The sequence below is a fragment of the Gorilla gorilla genome, chromosome 10 (assembly GCF_029281585.2).
Source record: "Gorilla gorilla gorilla isolate KB3781 chromosome 10, NHGRI_mGorGor1-v2.1_pri, whole genome shotgun sequence".
Classification (NCBI taxonomy): Eukaryota; Metazoa; Chordata; class Mammalia; order Primates; family Hominidae; genus Gorilla; species Gorilla gorilla.
The window spans coordinates 77,079,763-77,097,679 of NC_073234.2; the positions used below are offsets into that span (position 1 = coordinate 77,079,763).

Sequence of the window (17,917 nt, forward strand, 5' to 3'; positions counted from 1 at the left end):
CTGCATCCCTAACACACTATTTAAAGTGCTTTCTAATAGCATGTGTTGAATAAATTTGGTGTGAAGAGCTATAGCCAAATGAATACAATGTGAAATCCAATGCCATAAAGGCTGCAAAAGATCTACAAGGTGACAGTGTATAAGGCTTCATAGAAAAGAGAAAGTTCCATAGACAAGGCAGTATTTGAGCTGGGCTTTAAAGGATGCATATGATTTTGCCCAGCAGAGATGTTGGACAGTGGGAAGATTGCCAAGGATATATTTAAAGCTCTGGTGTCTTATGTTCCTCTTGGGCTTGAGTTTGGATGCAACACAGGGGATACAAAAGGAAAATAGTGACTATAAAGGTAAGTTGGGTTCAAATAAGAAGAAGACTTTGAATCTTATGCTAAGTGGTTTGTCCTAACTCCACAGGACTTGGGGAGTCATTAAAACTTTTTGTTTGTCTCACGCCTGTAATCCCAGCACTTTGGGAGGCCGAGGCGGGCGGGTCACGAGGTCAGGAGATCGAGACCATCCTGGCTAACACGGTGAAACCCCGTCTGTACTAAAAATACAAAAAATTAGCCGGGCGTGGTAGTGGGCGCCTGTAGTCCCAGCTACTCGGGAGGCTGAGGCAGGAGAATGGCGTGAACCCGGGAGGTGGAGCTTGCAGTGAGCCGAGATCGCGCCACTGCACTCCAGCCCGGGCGACAAAGCAAGACTCCGTCTCAAAAAAAAAAAAAAAAAAAAAAAAAAAAAAAAAAAAAAAACCTTTTTGTTTGTCTTGGGAAAGTAGGGTGATGATTAGGGCTGTGCCTTGGATTAATTAATTCTTATGATGTCACTCTGAGGCTGATTGATTTATAAACTGTATGGCTATAAGAAGGAAGATAGAATACTAATGCAATCATGAAGTAAGAGTTCAGGAAAGTCAGGCATGAGTGGTAACACCAGGGTGCAGATACAAGCAGAAATCTGAAGATGGAATCCGTAGGGTTTGATGTCCTCCTAGAGTCCTAAGGGATCAATTTCAACTTTGAATAATGGAAATAAAGGCCGTGCAATTCACAGATATAGGAAATCACAAAAAGCAGTTTGTTTTTATTGATTTATTCTTTTTTTTAAATTTTTGTCAGAGGGCATGAATTGTTTTGAGAGTCTTTATATTTGAGTTACCAATATTGATATATTGAGGAAGTATTCCACATTGGAGATTCTGGAACCTGGCACAAGAGTTGACGATGCAGCTATATGAATTTAAACTTGATGCTGAAAGTTGCCTCCTTAGTGGAAGAAGGGCAATCTAGACTGAGGGGATAGCCTGCAAGACGAGGATGCTGAATGCCATGTAGAATTTTGAAGATCACGTGGAATAGTGGAAATAAAAGAAACTCTCAAGTTTGAGTTGTAGCTTCGCTGCTTTACAAACTATATGGTCTTGAAGTAGCATTTGGTTTGTTTATTCATTTATTTATCTTTAATATCTGCCCAGGGCCCTCCTGAGTGGTCTGCAAACAGTAAGCACTAAATGCAGGCTTTATTGGCTCACTAGGATATAATCATTTCTACATTATGGATTTTTTTGAAGTATCAAAAGTTGTTTGTGTATTCATTCATTTATTCATTCATATATTCTTACTGAGTCTTACTCTGTGACAGGCACCCTTATCATATTGCCTGACTTCTCCTCCATCTCATTTCTTGGCTAGTATTTTCATTGGTTGAACTTGGCGATATTGTTCTTGGTTATAGGAAAAAGATTGATTGATTTAGATCCCATCCATCTATAGAGTCATGCCATTTACATCTCAGACTACATTTCCTCTGCCTCAAGTTGGTTGAGATAACTCCAAAAGGAAGTGATGGCGAATGTTGCCTTTACTTTTACAATAACAGAAAAGAATCTTTCTGCTGATTTCATTTAGACGCTTACAGTAAAATATTTAACTCACAAATGATTTAAATCATCCTCTTTAACAATAGTTAAACACACTGATGTTACAGAGATCTGCCAAACATAACTATTATCATATGACTACTGAGAAGTTTTTGGACAGAAGTGCTCGTTAGAAGAGGGGAGCCCTATTCCCTGAATGCTGAATGAGTGCTTGCCTGGGGTGTCCCCAGAAATAGGAGCTGACACAGGTGTTCGGCACAGTTGCTTACTGCTTCCCATCAAGAAGGATGGGAGGATCTTAGCACTACTGGTTTGTGGCACTCAGCTTATTTGGCAAGCAGTCAGCTCTGGCTGTGGATTTCCCTGGGGAAAATAAAAGCCACAGGGAAGTCATCAGTGTGACCTTCTGCTGGGTAGTTGGCACACAGTTGCACCACAGGAAAGCTTTCAGTTGTCATTTTCTGAATGGGGAGAGATCAGGTGCTGTTGGAGGCTCCCCATCCAAGGTGGAAGGTGGAGAAGGAAACCAGTATTGAACAGAAGCTTACCAAATAATTCTCAGTCACGAAGCTGTACACCAGTGGATCTGCTGATAAAAGGGATTCTTGGGGGGAGGCGGTTGATGTTTTTTGGGGGGTTTCTTTGGTTCCGTAAGCATAATTACAAGCTTTCCTGTTGAAGTCTGACCCATCATATTGAAATGCTGTCACTAGTATCATTAGCAAGTAAAGTGTTGATAACATAGTCAAATGCACAGCAGAGTTCTGGCTCTTAAGTGTCTGGACTAACTCCCAATATTAGGAATAGGAGTCAAACTGCCATCACTTTTCCTGTGCTAACAGACGCCCTGCCATTAGCAGTCTGAAGGCAATTTTAATAAAATACATAGTCCTGCTGAGTTGGTCTCAAAAGATAAATACGCAATGCAGAAAAGAAGCTTTTGTTTAAAAGTAATTATTTAAACTATGTATTACAGGTAATTTGCTTCTACCAGTAAGGCAAATGCTATCCGAATTTCAATAATGATTTTTTGGCTCTTATCTAAATAATGTGATATTGTCATTTCTAAGAGTTAAAGCAGTGCTTATTTTTACTTATATACAAAATGAGGGCAGATTGGACCCAGGTATCATGTGCATGTGTTTTACAGTTGATATTACATTTTTGGGTGAACAATGTTGTATTCTTGGACAGATTTATGGAAATGTAGCAAGCTGGTGAGAGAGCTCTGAGAACTACAGACTTGACTTGCAAACACAGATTAGAACAGGAGGGCAAAGAACATCTTTTTATTTTCCCTTTGCTATCCGAAAGGAAATCAAATTTCAGTCTTTTAAAAGCTCTTTTAATAGGATGCTTGTACGTAAACCACAGTCACAAGGGTATAATAAATGTGTGCATGTATCCGAGGAGCCAGGGCTTTGTTCACCAAAAGGTAAAAAGCTCAGAAAGCTTTCTTAAGAGTCTATTTGGAAACCATTGAAGCCACCGCCTTTTCTTGCCTTCCTACTAGCATGAAATCCTTAAATTAATATAGAATTAGCTCTGTCCTTACTGTAGGCAGAGTGAGAACTTGCTTATCTAAGTGGGATGCAATGGGTATGAGGAAGGTTCCTATTTCTCTCTGCTGCTCTTTGGAATGAGACAGACATCAGTTCACATTCCACTCAACTCCTTTTTATCATGATCTGTCACCTTAGGCGAGTTATTTGTCATCTTTGTCAAGCCTTTGTTTCCTCATCTATAAAATTAGTATAAGAATAACACGAGCCTTGTATGATTGTTTTGAGGATGTAATGAGATGATACATGTAAAATATTTGGGGTGGTGTCTGGCACAGAAGCAGCACTCAGGAAATGCTAATTTATATTTGAATGAGCTATTAACAAAATTTTATCAGGGAAAGCACAATGTTGAACATTGTGCTAGGAGTTGGGATAAATATATTGAGTAATATATGGTGTCTACTTCAAAAGTGTAAAGCCTAATGCAAGACAGGCATTTAAGCAGATAACTTAAGTACTGTATGCCACTTGTTGTAATGTGAGTATAGATCTTGGGGACATAAAGAAGGCAGGGCTTAATCTTGGCCATGGGAAAAATCACTGCAAAATCTTCTTGATTTGTTAAGCTTTCAAAGAGAAGACGCTAAGCTGTATAGTTTCATTCTGAGCTGTTGTGATCAAAGCCAACTATTTTTTTTCCAAGAGTGATTTTTTTCCCAGCTCCTTGTTTTTTCTGTTCTTCTTCCTTTACATTTATGTAAACCTTTTCCTTAATTGTTAGCACCATGGTTAGATGATATCTATAGGCAGTGAGAGGAGGTACACATGAATTAACCATTCAAATGCTGCTCAGCATCTTGCTAAAATGATTTCAGGGAGAGTTAGAAACACAGGCTTTATTCTCATACATTGCTGATGGGAATGCAAAGTGATACAAGCCTTTGGGAGAGAAGTTGGTGATGTCTAAACAAATCTACATACACACTGAACCTTTTGACCCAGCAATGCCACTTTTCAGAATTAATCCTGAAGACACAATATCAACAATATTAAAACTAGCCTGGATTGGGGGTGGTAGCTCACGCCTGTAATCTTAACACTTTGGGAGGCTGAGGCAGGTGGATCACTTGAGGGCAGGAGTTTGAGACCAGCCTGGCTAACATGGTAAAACCCTGTCTCTACTAAAAATACAAAAATTAGTCAGACATGGTAGTGGCCACCCATAATCCCAGTTACTCAGGAAGCTGAGGCATGAAAATCACTTGAACCCAAGAGGTGGAGGTTGCAGTGAGCCGGAATTGTGCCACTGCACTCCAGCCTGGGCGACAGAGTGGAAGTCCATCTCAAATAATAATAATAATAATAATAATAATGGAAAAATAAAACTATATACCCAAGATTATTCATCATGACATTGTTTATAATTGTAACATATTAAAAACTATCTAAATGTTCATGCAGAGGAGGCTAGTTGAAGAAAACAGAGTGAAGAACATCATCTGGAATGGAAATAAAATAAGAAAGTATGTATGTATCTGCTAATTGGAACCAAGAATAGGAAGGACAAACCAGAAATTAATGAAACTGATTAATTACACTAGTTGGGCCCAGGGGAAGGTGATAGAGAGAATGGGAATAGGGAGCAAGAGTGAAGAGGTGATAGGGAGTGACATGTATCTGAATGGAATTTTTTGGTGTAGTTCTGATTTTTGGAACTGTGTTAATATTTCACATACTCAAAAAGTAAATAATTGAAGTGAATTAGAGTATTCAGGGTACCCCACATGAAATATTAAAAAATAGCAAGAAAACTTAACCATATTCTTAGGAATTACAGATGAAGGAAGTGGATAAAAAAGAGCTAATCTAAGTAACTGCCAAACAGTAATTGGCGTTTATACTCTAAAATTTTTTAAAAATGAACAAAAAAGAACTATTGTACTCTTATCAGAATATTTGTATTTCACAAGATATGGGTGAGTGATGCAATTTTTTACAGGGGTGAGATTTAGCATTTCCAAAACTGATTCAAATGTCTCCTAGGATTGTGGACGAGGGCTATTTTCTCTCTGTCAAAGAAAGGAAGAGGGCTAGATTGAAGCCTGGTTATTAGATTTTTATCTTAGATATCAGTAAGAAAAATATGTATCACAGATATACAAATAATGAAATGGGAGTATATGCGTGTGTTCATTTAAATATTCCCAGCTCTATCTGCTGAGAGGGCCTAGAAGCATTAACACCCCAATGGTGATGAGCACATTTGGTACCTAGTTCTTGGTTTCTAAATACCGTTCTCTAGCAAAAGAAACCAAGAATCCTTGTAGAAATGGATGATTCCAGGGCCAGAACCAGAAACATGTCATAAAAGTCTGGAACATCTTTTGGTCTCAGAAAGTAGGGAAGGAGTAAACAATGATGAAAACATTGAAATAATGCAGGATCCACCCTGAAGTAGCTCCCTATTTCCAAATTCGGGACATTTGAGCAAGAAAATAATGAAAGTAATAGGATATTCTCAATATAGTCCATAAGGTTGTAAGAAAGTATTGAACAAATAAATAAGTGAGGGAGAAAAGAAAGCTCTTTCTTAACAGTAAGAATGCCAATTAAGAGGAATGATGGAAATAGAAAGTCACCATTTGGTAAACACCACAGTCATAATGGTTTCAGGCAAGAATCATCAAATGGATGCTAAATTTGTGGGTGAAAATATAACGATAAATAGGATATTTACAGAGTGTCAATGTATCTCCTCTCAAAATACTTATTAATTATAAAAGGAAAGTAGTAACTTTACAGTGGAAAAACCTGGCAGACACCACCTAAAACAAATGATCAAAGTTAACATCACCAGTAATGAGATATATCACCAACATGTGCCTCTCATATGATTCACTGAGAAAGGCACAAAAAGTAATTTCTGTCATGTTCTTGCCAAAAGTGCATAACATGAATTTAATCACGAAGAAATATCAGACAACCCAAAAGGGACATACTACAAAATAACCTGGCAGGACCCTTAAAAAGTGTGAAGGTCATTAAAAGCAAAGAAAGATTGAAGAACTGTCCCAGATGGAAAGAGATGAAGAAAACATGACAACTAAATATTGGCTCATAGTGCAAGAAAAATACATTAGTGGGTCAATTGTTGATATTTCAATGAGGGCCATAGATCATCAAATCATGTATCAATGTTAATCTTTTGGTTTTGATGATTGTATTATTGGTTCTATAATATGTTAATTTGTGGGAACCTGGGTAAAGAATATATGGACACTCTGTACTATTTTTGCATTTTTTAAGCCTGAAATTATTTCAGAATGAAAAGTTAAATTGAAAGATAAAAATTGTGTGCCTTAAATAAAATGTATGTGTATGTATTATCCATTCATCTTTATTATCCATTGCTATATAAAAGAATGACTTCAATAGACTCCAGGAAGAAAGGAAAATTGTAATAGAGTGATAGGTATGTTACACTGTGAACTGGGTCCTATTTTGTTAACTTGCCTGTCACCCACTGTGTAAGCCCCGGGGATACTTTCTATACTTTTATATTTTGCTAGTCTATTTGCCAATAACATAGAAATAATGATCTAGCAAGACTGTTTGTAATTATTCACACCAATGGAGGAGAGCAGAGATGTCAAGTATGGAGCCCACAAACAATAATTTTAAGAAGCACTCAAGTGAAGATCAAGGTTTAATGCCAATGAAGAGCCAAGTGTATTCTGGTAGATGTAAAACTCCAGATATACAAATGTTTTCATAGAGGGAAAGCAGAGCTAGTACATTAAGTTCCATCGATGTGTGTTAAGAGATCAGTAATCAAACAAAAGCTGGAAAGGAAGTAAGGGGCACAGTATCAGTGCAGCCATCCAGTCAGTCTCCAAGGGCCCAGGTTAAGTTAAAAACAATGTCTGATGACTCACACCTCCCAAAGCTTGATGGTGCCAGTGAGATGGGGGTAGTACTCACTAATACTCTGTGACAACATTAAAGGACTAGGGTAAAGGATCGATAGCAACTTGAGAGTTAGCAGAGTTCTGTGCAACACCAGCTTATTTTCACACACATTGATGTTAAAATTTTTTTGTGTTCAAAATAGTTACAAGATGTCAGCAGAGAGATTGACATCATTAACTATATTTTATAGATGAGGAAACTGAAATTCAGAGTTTCTCAAATTATACTGCTAGTAGAGAATGGACTTGCACTGTAGACCTGGGTATTCATTTGAGTCCTTAAACCTTTTAGCATCAGGAAACTCCCTAGAAGTACATGAAATGTTTGTGTATAAGACTATGCAGGTGCATTTTTTTTTTCCTGAGAAAAGGATACAAATCATGTGATTTTATCAGATTTTCAAAGGAGTCTGTGACCTAAAACATAACAAAATATAAAATTTTCTTTCCACATGAGCGCACAACATGGAGTGGAAATACTTTTGCTGGACTTGGGAGTATATAACTCTTACAGTACATATAAGAAGCATCAGTATGAAAGTAAATGATTTAACAGATTCTAGGACTTGCCCAGAATCACAAGAGTTAGTGCCTAAGTAAAACCAGAACTCTAGCTGTTCACAATTTCAAGGAATTGGTTTTCCTATTGACCGTGTTATGAATTGTTGGGTGTATAGTTCTGTGATAGTTCCTCCCTGACCAGGGAGGTGGAGGTCTGGTTCCCAGGTCTGGTACCAGTGGAGGACATCAGATCCAAAGGAACCTTGAGCAGCAACTGAATTCCAGTGTTCTGCTGAGACATCAATTAGCATTTTGAGCATAAGGGCGATTTGAATAAAATTCTGTGGATTGTTTGAGAATTCTCTAGGTGGAATTAGGAAGTATGGTAGAATTATCTTACCTATGTGGAAGGAAAATGTCTTTTAAATATGGCAGAGGCCTTAGGGTGAGCATTCTGATTGTGTTGTCTCATCTGGCACCTGCAATACCTGCCAGAGTTTTAGCTTCCTAAATTACTCTGGGGCATTAGAGAAGATCCTTCTGTCCAGAGATATTGTACTTCTTTGAAGAATACTTTGAATGAGATTTGAGTTTCTATATAGCTTTGACATTTGCCAAAAAGGTTACAGTATCCACAGACACCCAAATATTGTCCCTATATATGAGTGTGCGTGTTTTCACGGCAGCGTAGATCAAATTCAAAAAAAAAAAAAGTAACACTTTACTATTACAATCAGAGTTCCTTATCATTCATGTATATGCACACATAGTAAGTATATGTATATTTGACTTTCAAACCCAAGATTTATAAAAGACTTAAGATGTATTATAAAGATCTTACAGAACTTAAAATTTAATCTAATCACCAATGATTGAGAGAGTAATAAGGACTCTAAGAGCTGGCTAACCTTATGTAAGTCACTGCTTTTGTGGACAAGGAACTGAAGCTCAGAGAGGTTAAATTTTGCATCATTTTACACAGTTAATAAGTGACAGAGCCAGAAAAAGTACCCAGATTTCCTGATTCCTAGCCCAGTTTTCTTTTCACTGTGGCATGGTGCCTTATGACACATATGAGATTAGAGCAAAATTGTATTTGTTGAAATGCATGAGAAGTGTTGTGGGTCTTTTGATGATGTTTTGTGGAAGGAGTGGGGTCATTCAATCCTTGATATTTTTCCCCCAGTTTTACACTTTAAAACTAATAAATGAATAATATCCTTTATCTATTTCAAATTAGTAAGATTCTACTGATTTTTTTTTTCTTTTCAACAATCTGCCTATAGTTTTGGAACTTACTTACTTCTGTCAGAATAAATGTATGCACACACATGAGTTACTAACTCTTGAGTTGCTAACCCACTAAGTGACTAATCTAAGAAATCACCTCTCTTGTTAGGTACACTGGATTGCAAACGTCTTTTGATAATACTGCAGTGGTAGTGTAGGGATTTGCAACTGGCAGGCAGGAATTGAATTGCCATCATTTGGCTTTAGCAGGAGTTAGAGTCTTGTCTCCAACATAAGCATGAGCCAAGGTACTGTCTCCTTTTTTCTAATTTTAGTTGGAACCATTGGCACTGATCTTACCTAGACAGACTAGTGTTATTTCTACCCAGCACAATCTGCTGGGATGGGCTCTATTCCAAGCCATTCAGTTGAACTTCTCCCCCTGATTTACCAAACAGAGATATGATTGGATGTTGAGGTTAGAAGCTTTCACCCTTTTCGTTAGAAGTCATCCGTTCAGACATAGAGATTCTAAGTTTAATTGGTTCAATGTATGACTCAGAAAGAATTGGCTGTTATGACTGAAAAATGCAGCATGCTTTAATTGTGGGTCAGGAAGTAATTACTGTGACATTTTGGTGCTGGGACTTAGATATTGATACATTTAACAGTACAGGGGTGAGCAAAATGGTGAGAAGTGATGTCTACTTTCCAGCCCTCACCTATCTTATTCTGGAACAGACGCATTGTACAGTTGTCCTGTCATGGTCTCTAATCATGGGCATCCATCCCTGCTGGCATCTCTCATGATCTCAGACACAGCGGCCGTGCTTTGGCTCATGTCTGCATCCTTACCACAATCCTCAGTGAGACCTCATCAGGCCGACAGTGCTCTCCCTCGACTAACTTTCACACCATTCGGATGAAAAGAGGGCATCCCAGCCTCTCGGACCTTGATCATTTGTGCAGCCACGACTGTACTCTTTTCTCCCTGCCTTAGTTTGTCATGGGATGTCTGCAAGGCTGCCATCTCACTGGAGTGCCACATGGGGAGCAGGCCATCAGTTCTCATTTTGCCCAGAGCCCAAATATAAAAGGGTTTTTATTATTTTTCTATCCCACCCAAACCTCTGAATACTCTACATTTGCCCTGCAGGAATTAAAAGTGTAGTGACCTCATACTAGCATGTAAGGTCACTTTTTCCTGGTGAATCTTTCTTCTCCCTAAATCAAAAGTGCCAAAAACATTAACAGTCTTTTGCTATTACACATAAACAGTAATTTCTCATATGTAAAAGCACAGGAGTTTTGTTTTGTTTTCTTCTTTTTCCTGTGGTTGCTTGTGACCCAAATGTGAAAGACTGTCTGTGGAATGAAGAGGGTTAACGGATCGGGTCATTAGTTCATATATCATCATGCAGAGGTCTCAGTGGCCAGTAGACGTGACACATACCCTGCCCTTCTGGGCTTACAGTGAGTTCACATGGAATTTATTGTTTTTTTGTAATTCTCCAAAACTATAGATAGAAGCATACCCACAAACAGCTCAATAGAGAGATCCAGATAAACAACTCGAAATAAAATGTTTAAGTTGTATGAAAAAGAGGACTTTGAAGTGTGTATCACTTCCCAAATATCTGTTTGAAAAATAGCAAATCATTATCCAAGTGGAAAAGAATGCTATAAATTTAAACCATTATTCCCTCCCCCTCCCCAACCCCTCCCTCTCCTTTCTTTTTACAATTGTTTCTGTTCTCATTTTGGATAGCGATTGTGGTAAAAGTTCTGTGTTCCCTGCATACCACATGCATTGCTAACTTTTGCCTAGTTTTGAACGATGGATGGGCTGCTCTCTTATAGTGTGAGTAGCACAATAAGATTAATAATAATAAATAATTATGAAGCACTTAGATCTTGTTTTATGTGTGTTAGATGGAGTTTGTTAATTATCAGAGTTCTCAGTGCAGCCCTTTGAGATGGGTACCACTATTATCCTCATTTTACAGATGAGCAAGTTCATGCAGAGAAAGAGAGTGTGTGTCTAAGAGCATACAATGATAAGTGGGCAGACCAGGATTTTATTTGACACCAAACTGTGAGTCCCTATCACTTAGCAATTGTATTCAGCTTCAAGTAACAGGAACCCTAGTGACGGTGGATATGCAGATGCAGTCCAAGCCAGCTGTCTCCTCATGCTATCAGGGACCCAGACTTCTAACTCTCTTCCTCCACACTGGGGGCACATCTTCATGCTAATGCTCACAAGAGGGCTGGTAGGGCTGCAGCAGACCAGTGTTAGCTCGTGTCTAGGAAGGAAGTGGGAGAAGCACAAAGCACAGAGCAGCAAGGCCAAGACAGTCAGGGCTGTCCCCTTCTAAAAGGTTTTCACTGAACCCCGCCCCCACTTTCATTTACATCTCATTGCTGTAAGCAGGGTGCTGTTTGTCAAGCAGGAGCCAGGGCAGGGGTATTGGGTAGCCAGTTAGTGTTCTCTGCCACAGCTCCTAATCCCCTGTATGACTGCCTTTTCCAGTCTTAGTATAAAAATAGGGATAGAGAATATTGTTTTTTTTTTAATTTAAAGTCAACCATAAATTTTCCTTTGTCTAGGGTTTCCTTCACAGTTAAGCTTATTAGAATACACACATACAGGCCCACATCATATGTCTCTTGACTGAAGGGCACTCATCCTCTGACGGAATATTTTATATAGAGTCTTCAGCAAATATTTGGCACAGATCTGCTTTTAAGGGGCTATAAAATTGATCTGGAAATGAAAACCTGAGGCATCACCCAAGATTAGAGAAAATGTCAACCAATTGAAGCTTCTTTCCGCCTTCCAAAATGCTAATTGACAAATGGTTAGTTATGAGGATAGAAATGTTTTCCTATAGGCTAGGCCATTCTGAGTTGTACATTTTTCCTCTTCAAGCCTGGTGAAGCAAAAATTGTCGATCAGAATGTTATCTGCAGGAAGAAGTATGTTTTTAACTTCAGGAGGCTAAAATTCCATGAACTTATTTATTCTTTTGTATCCTAATGTTTGTTTTTGTTTTTGTTTTTTTTGTTTTTCAAGACACGGTTTAGCTCTGTTACCCAGGCTGGAGTGCAGTGGTATGATCTCGACTCACTGCAACCTCTGCTTCCCCGGCTCAAGCAATCCTCCCAACTCAGCCTCCTGAGTAGTTGGGACTCTAGGCTTGCACCACCACGCCTGGCTCATTTTTGTATTTTTGTAGAGATGGAGTTTTGCCATATTGCCCAGGCTGGTCTTGAACTCCTGGGCTCAAGTGAACAGCCCTCATTGGCCTCCCAATGTGTTGGGATTATAGGCATGAGCCACCGTGCCTGGCCCTAAAGTTTGAATATAAACAAGAGAGGTACTTTTAAGCAGTGAGATGGATTGGTTAAAGACTGTAGTAAAATATAAAGTGTGTGGCTTCTTCATCTGATTGACCCCCCCCTTAAAAAAATTAACTTTATCTTTTTTGCTACTCCAGTTTCTCCATTTAGAAAATGCTGTTGTATATACAAGTCCTGTCCCTAGAGTTTATTTCAGTAAAATACATTACAATGGTGTGATAATTCACAGGAATTCTAACTCAGCACTAACTCAATACTGTTTTCTTTTTGTACATTGTTACTGTTTTATCATGTCGTTGTGAGTGTTATTTACATATGATTTTTTAATTACAAACCGATCTTCAACTACTTTATCTCAGAATCACGTGCTTCACAGCAGGTAGTACAAAGCTGGGCACAAACCAAATAAATACTTATTCACAGTTAATGGGCCAGGCGTGGTGGCTCACGCCTATAATCCCAGCACTTTGGGAGGCTGATGCAGGCGGATCACATGAGGCCAGAAACTCAAGACCAGCCTGTCCAACATGGCAAAACCCCATCTCTACTAAAAATACAAAATTTAGCTAGGCGTGGTGGCGCAGGTATGTGATTCCAGCTCCTCCAGCGTCTAAGGCAGGAGAATCGCTTGAACCTGGGAGGTAGAGGTTGCAGTGAGCCAAGATAACTCCACTGCACTCCAGCCTGGGCAACAGAATGAGACCCTGTTTCAAAACACGCACAAAGACACACAGACACACACACATGCACACATGCACAGAGTTTATGTATGGAGACTATATAAGCAATTAGGATGTTTCTTAAGAGTATTAAGTTGTTCTTAATTAATCCTTAACATCAATGTATTTTTTTAATTGATTCAAAATGTTGGTTGAATTTTAGGATTTATAGACTTTTCAGATTCATAAAATTCTGTATATTCTTCTCAAATTTGACTTAGCTCCATAAGAGCGGGGGGAATCAGCGGAGGGACATGCAGTTTGGACCACATAGGTCCAATACTTCCTCTTTTATTTATAACTTATAAAATTCTAGTTAGGCAGATATATTGAGCTCTTCTCTTTCCATTCTTAATGTTAAATTTGCCAAAGGTTGTTATATGTAAAACGGAAATATGTATGATAAAGATGATCAATACAAAAAAACTTTTGCCTAATTATTCGACTACTTCATGTGAAAGTATTCTTTGGGCCTAAATTAGCTTAATAATTGCCTTGGTTCTCTTGTAGTTTGTATGTTGAAATTGTGACTCTTTTGTATGTTGAAACTGTGTCTCTAGAGCATTACTAAGAATTTTTCCACAACAGAAAATAGACTGAATTTAAAAAAATTGATGATTATGAAAAATTTGATGATTTCCAGAAATATGAGTTTACTCGTTTAAAATAGATGACTCAGTATAGAATTTCATGTGATAATGTTTTTCATTAGTATTCATGATCTGATCCTAGAAATATTTTTCTCGTGGTTTTTTTTTTCCAAAACAATTTATTTTAGATTGCAACTAGTAGATAATTGCTTTATGTTTTAGGGAAAAGAATCGCTTAATTATTGTAATCCCTCGAACACAATATTGGAACATTTACCATGACCATTTCTAATGCCAGCCCCACAATATAGCTGAATCTTGCCATCAAGCTTACTATCTAAGGAATCTCAGTCTTCTTTTCTAGTTTATGAACTATGGTAATTGAAAAAAGGGATTTCCAAAAGATAATTGTATTGATTAATCCAATTTCTGGGTTGAGCATAAGGTTGTAAATTGGAGGTCATTCATATAAATTGAATACAAAGGGAGAATTTTTTTAAGTCTTTTTTGACGTATTAAATGATTTATGCTGAACTCCTAAAAGCTTTCCAGCCCCACAGAGCTTCAATAGATGTCTAATGGAGTCCTGAATGCTAGCTCTATTTTTGTTGCTTATACAGTAGGTGAGAAACCTTTAACAGTAGGATGAGTCTTTGTTTCGTTTCCACTGAAAAGCTCATGGACTAACGCTTTATGACTTCTAATGTTTTAGTAAAAAGTTTCCTGATGTGACAAAATATACATACATTTATAAAAGCTTAAATATATAGATATGTTGTTCCCAAGTATAAGCATACATTTTTATCAATCTATTGAACCAAATCCAGTTTTTACACACACACATATCTGTCTATCTACCTACCTACCTACCTACCTACCTACCTACCTACCTACCTACCTAGATAGATAGATAGATACAGACACCTGCATATTGTGTGTATGGGTTCCATATTTATTATATGTTAGCTGGTTGAGTATTTCATCAGATAATAGGTTCTCTAAATACAGAAGCTGTTTTATCCACTTTCCATCACCCCCCCCCCCAGAGTATGATACAGTGCCCTTTACACAATGGATGCCAAGTTAATGGTTGTAGTGAATGGTGACCACAAGAATACACATTTAATCAGAGAAAAATCTACCATTTGACTTTGTTACAGGTACATGGGAAAGATGTCACTTAAAGTTCCTTTTATTGTCAATTAGAACTGTTTTATCCTTATCTGGTTAGATGGAAGCTAAGCTCTGCCACTTTTATATAGTTTTATTTATAATTGTGAACATGTAGAGCCACGTGAGGCCATCAATCAGTAGAGGGATGAGGGCCCAACAGAATTATTTCTGTAGGTGGCCAATTTTTTTTTCAATCAAGGACAGCTGAAAGGTCATGATTAAAACAGTGATTTTCCTGAAATTGTAAGTGACTGTTAGTGACTGTTTTGCACAAAGATGTCAAAACTACTTTTTTCTCTGAAAAAGAAAATTATAAGTTCTTGAAAACGTTGGCAGTGTTCCAAATTTCACTTGCACTACTGTAATGTATTTTAATTATTGCACTTGAGTCAGTTTCTTGAAAAATATAAAAAGTTAAAATAAGTTAGTGTGATAGTGGGCATACATAGATTAAACAATAACCATCTAATGCCTCACTGATATGTACAAATTCATTACTCAATATTAGCCAAACACAAGGATTGAACAGTTTGTGCTCAAAGAGAGTGCATAGCATTAATTTATATTCCTTTATAGAGATGAGAAATGAGATCACTACATTTTCTATTAAAATGTGGTAGTGATACTTGAGATATTTCAGTAATTTGCTTCATGTAAACCAGTTTGCAAAGGCAGCCAAGGATAGCAAATGTTTCTGTCAATTTCTGTAGGTGGCCCTTTAGTCTCTGAGTCAGGATTGACTTCAGTCCCTGGGTAGTGGCAGGGAGGACTTACTGCTGGTTGTCATCATCTTTCAGATGAGGTGTGGACATGAGGTTCTAGCCATTTGTAGTCATTAAGGATTCCTCAGAACCTTTCTAGCAAGAGGATTTTAACTGCAGTGTCCTGGTCAGTTTCCAAATCGAGTAATTACATTCAGTCTCTTAATGTCTTCCTGCAGGTTCTGTTTTTGTTTATTTGTTTGTTTGGGGTTTTTATTGTTGTCATTGCTGGGATATATGGCACTACAGTTTTTTGTGTGTGTGCGTCTCTCTGGTTTTAAGCTGTTATGTGCTTTTAAACTTCCTTAGACTATACTGGAACAGAACTGAAGATGCATATTATTAGATGCATATTATTTTAGCCTGCATTAATAATTCGTGTTCCATACATTTTACTCTCTGTTTTAGTTTAATTTTTTTCTTTAAGAGACACATATAAAAGACAAATAAAAAGAAATAATGGCAAGAGGAGCAACAGATATGGTGGCAGATATGGGCTACTCTGTAGGCTATGGTTCAAACATACCTGCTCTCCTTTACCTGGGGGAAGAGGCTGGAGGACAGGGAAGATGAATGACAGTTGCTGAGCATGCAAGGGGATCATAGGAATCTATACAGTGTGAGTTCATTTAGAATGAAAAACTGGTAAATTTCTATCTGAGCCCAAGAATGTCGTGGTTTGTTTCCATGTTAATTGTCTTTTCTCCCATTGATAAGCACTTTAAATTTGGATTTGTAAGGCAGCGGGATGTATCTTTGATTTTGAAAAGCAATATTTTGGTATGTCATAATTTGATGGCTAGGTTTTGAATTCGATATTTCATTCATGATCATTTATTGTAATCTACAGAAAGATAAAATTGTATAAAACCAACATTAATTGTATGCCAACCATATTACAAGAACTGCATTTGATGAATTACTTTCGAAGATACTTCATCTGGTTCAGAAAAACACACTGCACCAAGTAGTTATCCTATTATATTCCTACAGGGTTAAAAGAGATTTTATAGAACATTTTATTGTTATTTTATTTATTCAACAAGAAAAATGATAAAATGAAATTCAAAATAATTTAGTTCTAAGCATAAATTTTGTCCATTAATCTGAAAACCTATCCTGCTAGTGGCAGTAGGAAAAGCCCATGAGTCAGAAGAACTGTTGTTCAATTCTGGCTCATACAAACTCTATCATTTCCAAACTAATAAGTTGCTTAGCTTCCCTGTCTCAGTTTTCTGCATTGTGAATAGGAATGATTCTTAATATATTTGACTTACCTGCTTACAAAGTTTTAACTAAATGGTAGCAAATACTATACCTTGTAAAGTAAACTTTAAGCTAGAATATAGTACTTTTATCACTAATAATTTGTCTTTCATCATATTGGTTTTACATATAATCCTTAATTAGAAATTCCCCTTCATAGCTTTCCTGGAATCTTGGTTTGAGATTAAACCTGATCTTGATTCTGTGTGATAGAGCTTTGATCTTCCCCAGAGCAGTATCACTGCCTCTGAAATGTTCTCTTCCCAATACTGGATAGTTTTGCTTTTCTCTAGTTCATAATCTTACCATATCTAGGACACATAGGCTAAACAAACAAAATACTTTAATCCTTCCCTGCCATCTCTAGTTATCTGAAAATACCTGTTGTACCTGACAGAATCAGGGCCCAGTTGTCACTGGGACAATGGAAGGCTGGTCATTGAGAATTGGAGAAAATCACCAACAAGGAGTAGGACATTGGAGCAGATTATAGCAATATGTGGAAGCTTGTGCATACAAAGCAGCAGATGACCTCTGTAGGAATGTATCTGGTCAGACAGGTGCTGAATATCTAGCTGTTGGCCTTAGCAGGTGTCCGGGGAACAAGGCTGGAGCACAGGGACTGGAAGCTCCGTCAGCTGCTGGTGAGCAGTGGTCACACTGCTAAACTGGCCTGGAGCAGCAGGAAGCCTTGGCACAAGCAGCAGACTCTCCCAACACACTAAATCCTCAACGCAGATTAAAGACCCGATAACCAAAGAATTCAGGTAAAAATCATGGAAACTAAGTGCTGACTCAGGAAAAGAGCAAAACACTAAAATTAAGTTATTGACACTGATTAACACCAGGATCCTGGCTGCTAGAACTATGAGGTCTGCCTGGCTTTGGGGCCAAACAATGAAGCAGCTCAAATCACTGTCATCTTATTTGACTTTCTTACTCTAAGATCTTCTCATGCATAC

The 17,917-nt window shown here is 37.8% G+C and overlaps 1 protein-coding gene across 4 annotated transcripts in view; it reads left to right on the forward strand.

Annotated features, from left to right (window-relative positions):
- SOX5 (SRY-box transcription factor 5) overlaps nucleotides 1–17,917 on the forward strand; it is a 1,026,842-nt gene that overhangs the window by 353,800 nt on the left and 655,125 nt on the right. The window lies entirely within an intron of this gene.